Below are 6,000 nucleotides of genomic sequence, written 5' to 3' on the forward strand. Positions count from 1 at the left end.
TCCGCTCCAAAATTCATGTTGAAATTTAATTGCCATTGTGACAGTATTAAGAGGTGAAGCCATTAAGAGGTGATTAGGCCATGAAGCCTCCACCCTCGTGAATGGATCAATGTCATTATTATTGGAGTAAGTTGTTATAAAAGTGAATTCAGCCCTTTCTTGCTCACTGGCTTCTGAGCTGTCTTGCCCATCCGCCTTCTGCCACGGGATGTTACAGCACAAAGGCCCTTGCCAGATGCTGGCAACATGCTTTTGGACTTTCCACTGTTCAGAAGCATGAGGCAAATAAATTTCTGTTCATTACAGATTACCCAGACTGTGATACTCTCTTAGAGTGAAATAAAATAGACTAAGCCAGAAAATTGGTCTCAAGAGGTGGGGCTGCTGTTTACAATTACTTGAAAACGTTGAAGTGGCTTTGGAACTGAGTAATGGATAGAAGCTGGAAGAAATTGGAGGAACGGAAAAAGCCTAGATTCATGAATGGAGCATTAAGGGTGATTCTGGTGAGGGTTCAGAAGAAGAGAAGAACTGTAGGGAAGTTCAAAACTTTAAAGATAAATACTTAAGTGGTCATGGTTAGAATGCTAGTAGAAATATAAACAACAATAAAGGCCATTCTAATGAGGTCTCAGGCAAAAATGAGAAATATCTTTTTTTTTTTTTTGAGATGAAGTCTCGCTCTTGTCACCCAGGGTGGAGTGCAATGGCACGATCTCAGCTCACTGCAACCTCCACTTCCTGGATTCAAGCAATCCTCCTGTCTCAGCCTCCCAAGTAGCTGGGATTACAGGCACCTGCCACCACGCCTGGCTAATTTTTGTATTTTTTTTTTTAGTACAGACAGGGATTTCACTATGTTGGTCAGGCTGGTCATGAACTCCTGACCTCAGGCGATCCACCCGCCTCAGCCTCCTGAAGTGCTGGGATTACAGGAGTGAGCCACCACACCTGACCCAAAAATGAGAAATGTCCTATTGGAAACTTGAGTAAGGGTCATCCTTGTTTTAAGTTGGCAAAGAACTTGTCTGAACTGTATCCATACTCTACAGCTTTATGAAAGGCAGAATTTCATAGCAATGAACCAGAATATCTAGCAGAAGAAATCTGTAAGCAAAATATAGAAGGATCAGTGTGGCTACTTTTAACTGCATACAGTAAGATGCAAGTGGAAAGAAACGACTTCAATGTGGAATTTATACACTGGATTTTACCCAAAAGGCTGAAAAGCAACGTTAAATATGAAATTTATCATGAAAAGAGAAGCAACCAAATTTTGTTTAAACATTCTGCCTGACCATGGAAAGAATGAGAAAGCATATTCGGGAGAGCAAACTGAAGGTTTGGCCAAGTGACCATCTGCTAAAGAGATTAGTACAAATAGAAGAGATCATGAAGATCATTAAAAGATCATTACTACAAGTAGAAGAGATCATGAAGACAAGGAAGAATGGTCCTAAAGGCATCCATCACAGACTCGGAGCTCTAGAAAGACAGAATGGTTTCAGGGGACAGAACTGGGGCACCCTCCACAGGCTTACTGCCCAGAACCACCTTGGTCATCTGCTTTCCACATTCCAGCACAGCACTCCTCAACTGCCCCAGCCATAGCACAAGTGGGTCCCAACGTGGCTCAACCTGCCAGTCCAGAAGGTATTTGCCACAAGCCTTGTGTAAAACATTGGTCTTGAACTCCTGACCATGTGACAATAACTCTACAGCACACAGAGTACACAAGTTGTGGAGCCATGGTAGCCTCCATCTAGATTTAAAAGGATGTCACAGACAGCCAGGGGTGCAGGCAGAGACTCATCACAGTGGTGGAGCCACCACAGAGAGCCCACACTAAAGCAATGCCCAGTGAAGCCATAGGAACAAAGTCTCTGCAGAGAGTGCCTACGAGAGTAATACCTAGTTTCTAATAGGTCAATACTTACTACGGCAATATCTAGTAGAGGCATAAAACTAGAGGTGCCCCCAAGATCACAGAACTGTAGGGCTACCAGCATACAACTCAGCCTGGGAAAGCTGCAGGCACAAGACTCCAATCCATGGGAGCTTCTGAGTGGACTAAGCCCAGCAAAACCATAGGGACACAACTCCCCAACCCCATAGGAACCCAATCTTTGCCCCAGTGTGTCCAGAAAGTGAGACATGGAGTCAAGGAAGATTATTATGGAGCTTTAAAATTTAATGCTGTTTTCCCTTTTGGGTTTTAGACTTACTTCAGGCCTGTTACTTTTTTTTCTTGCCTATTTACCCCTTTTGAAATGAGAATATCTATCCTATGCCTACCCCACCATTGTATTTTGGAAGCATATAGTTTGTTAATTTCACAAGCTCATAGCTGGAGAGGAATTTGCCTCAGGGTGAATTGTGCCTTGATCTCATCCACATCTGAATTAGATGAGGCTCTGGGTTTTGAACTTTTGAGTTGTTGGAATAAGTTAAGACTTTTGAGGCATTGGGATGGAGTGAATGTATTTTGTATGTGAAAAGAACATGAGTAATGGGGGACAAGGGTAAAATAATATTGCTTGAATGTCTCCTCCAAAACTCATGTTGAAATTTAATTGCCATTGTGACAGTATCAGGAGGTGGGACCATTAAGAGGTAGGACCATTAAGAGGTGATTAGGCCATGAGGGCACTGCCTTCATGAATGAATTAATTCCATTATCTCAGGAGTAGGTTCATTATTAAGAAGATGGATTTGTTATGAGAGTGAGTTATTATAAAAGTGAGTTTAACCCTATCTTGCATGATTGCTTTTGTACTCTCTTGCCCTTCTACCTTCTGTCATTAGAAGATGCAGCACCAAGACCTTCACCAGATGCTGGTGCCATTCCCTTGGACTTCCCAACCTATGCAATTGTGAGCCAAATAAATTTCTATTAATTATGGATTACACACTCTGTGGTGTTCTATTAAATTAACATAAAACAAACTAAGATAGATTAGATAGATAGATAGATAGATAGATAGATAGATAGATAGATAGATAACTACAGTTATAAAAAGAGAGAAAGAAAGAAAGGAAGAAAGAGGGGAAGAAGGGAGGAAGAAAGAAATTTGCAAGCCATTTATGGATATACAATGTACATTCATACATACATACACACACTATGTAAATATAGTATTTCTACTTATGTTGCCATTTATCTAAACCAAATGGTTTGATCTAGGATACCTCTCAATTCTGAAATGGTTTCACTTTGGAAAATAACTCCTTTAGCAATATTTCTTTAATGTTTTTATTAGCTTACTTCCTGTTGAAATTGCATACATGAAAAAGATATTATTTTTCCATTGTTTAATCTGATTGATATCTTTAAAAATCTGTGACATAACATAAAAGTATAAGAAAGTGGTGTTGCAAAAATAGTACATTTTCATCCTGGCATTCTACAAAGAAGAAAAACTGTTGCTGTAGATGTGAACTAAAGTCTGAAGCTTATAACTAAATACGCCAACTAATAATTGAAGTAGGAAAAAAATAATTAGAAAGCTTTTGAATTATTCTTTTGTTTATGCCACAATCCCGAATCTGTGAATGAAATCTGGGACTGCCACCACTCAACCATTCCTACTTTACCCGTACTTTATCTCTTTAGACTGAACCTCTGACTATATGTTATTTTCTCACCAGCGTAAATGCCAAAGTTGATTATATCAATGATAATCTCAGAATAGTTCATTAAAAATAACAGAACACAATGTCTTCTTCACCTTTTCATAGCAATAATTGAATGTCAGCTATATTAATCCCTGCACTTAATACTTTGCCCGATATGTAGAAGGCAATCAATAAATGCATATTTGATGATTGGGTGAAAGAATTTAATAACAAATAGATGGAAGAACAATGAACCTAAGACCTCTGGAAATAGAGTAGATGATGATGAATTTGTTCTTGCTGATCCTAGTATTGAAAGCAGCAAGAAATAAGTCAAAATCAGCATCAAAGACAGAGAACATGGTCCACATTATCTCTAGTATCCCTGTCAGCTGATGGTTTTCCTATTTGAGAAATGGAACTCATGAAATTGATGGAGGCAGCATTGGTGACCTTGCACATCCCCCTCTAAAACCCATGTATCCCAGGTTAAGATGACTTTGAGCATGATCTCTAAAGGACTGAGACTTATTTTGTATTTATGCTTAAACCCTCCCACAAATAGATAATCACAGAACTTTTTAAGTCTACCTTATCATTAAAATAGATAAATTTAAAGTAAGATATTTCCATAAATCTGCTTTCCCGCCCCCACCACAAAATCTATTATAGAACAAAAATGTTCATGCTATAGTGACCCTGGCAAAAATTAAATTATGTGATAGGACTACACAACAACTGCAGCTCCCCAAACCATGGAAAATGACTCTGAGAACCTAGATATCTTTATGCAAGAGTTCCTCCAGAGGTGGAAGTCAACTTGGTTTCTACTTAGACCCTGTAAGTAAAGGGCAGGTACACAAAACACTCAGCCTTTCCTTAGCAAAGGATCCAACCCAGAGTGACCTACAAAATTATGTTAAGGAAAAGAATAGATAGGCTCCCACCAGTAAAACAAGGCAAGCAGTTCTCTTCTCTTCTCTTCTTTTCTCTTCTCTTCTCTTCCCTCTCTCTCAAACACACACACACCTTACACACACACACACACGCACACAGCTCAAGTCACTAGAGTCTAAAAAACCACTCATTGACTTTAAGGCCCATATCCAATACAGTTGGCACAAACCCTGGAAAGTGTATGCTTTTGAGCTGAAGGTTTTCCCCAATCTCAGAGTATTTGAAGGGGTCCATATCACCTATTTTGTCTTGTCAGGCCAAAAGAGTGCAAAAGCAAGCAAGCAAGAGAGGGCTGAACTCACTTTATAATAACCCACTCTCATGCCTCCACCTGCTAGCCAATGAAGACCACCTGTAAATAAAAAGCAATTGCCTGGCCTGCAATCTAGGAACTCCTGTAGCTCAAAAGCCCACACTAGAATGCACCCCTTTGGGTGACATCCCCAGGCCTGATAATGTCACTGCTATTATTGTAATTTGACATATAGTCTCTGGTAGAGGCCAATAAATTTTCTCTCCAGGCCTCCTTCCCATTCCAATATTCTAAAACCTCTGAACTCTCCACATTCCTTAGAACTTAGCCAGCTCTAAGACACTGGTTTTGGGTATCCAGCCTTCCCTATTACAATTTAACCTTTTCACTTTCCATTCTCTTCCCTTCTCAAAAAGAGTCAATGGTCACCATTGGTTTTTACTACATCAAACTTAATTTTACTAACTTTCAAGGCCTTTCATAAACGGTAATACCCCACCTGGTCAACCTGATTTCCCACAATTTGGAGTGCTCTAGTCAGGCCCATCACTTCACAGTCCCAGACAGCCACTTTATTTCCAAGGTTTTCTGAAGCTGTATCCTGGAGCAAAAGAGAAAAATATTCTTCTGGACTGATATATCGCATTACAACAACTTCGTAGTGGTTTTTCAGTAATTAAGACGGTATAGGGTCTTGATTACAAATAAGTTATTTTTAAGTGATTGCTTGAAATGCAAATTAAGGAGACTAGTTTGACTATTTAAATATAATTCTGGCCAGATGCAGTGGTTCATGCTAGTAATCCTAGCATTTCAAGAGGCTGAGGCAGGCTCAGCCTCAAGAGTTCAAGACCTGTCTGGGCAACATGGTGAGACTCCATCTCTAAGATAAAAATTAGCCAGGCATGGTGGCATGCATCCATAGTCCCAGTTCTTGGGAGGCTGAGACAGCAGGATCGCTTGAGCCCAAGAGGTTGAGACTGCAGTGAGTCATGACCATACCACTGCACTCCAGCCAGGGCAACAGAGCAAGACTCTGTTTCTAAAATTAATTAATAAATTAATTTTAAAATTTTTAATTTAATATGTTATGAGGTGTTTCTTTTTAGATAATATAACTACTAGGTTGTGTTTATTGTTTGAAATGAGAGCTGGTGGGACTAAGTTAAATAATC

The sequence above is a fragment of the Macaca mulatta genome, chromosome 2 (genome assembly GCF_049350105.2).
Source record: "Macaca mulatta isolate MMU2019108-1 chromosome 2, T2T-MMU8v2.0, whole genome shotgun sequence".
NCBI classification, from domain to species: domain Eukaryota; kingdom Metazoa; phylum Chordata; class Mammalia; order Primates; family Cercopithecidae; genus Macaca; species Macaca mulatta.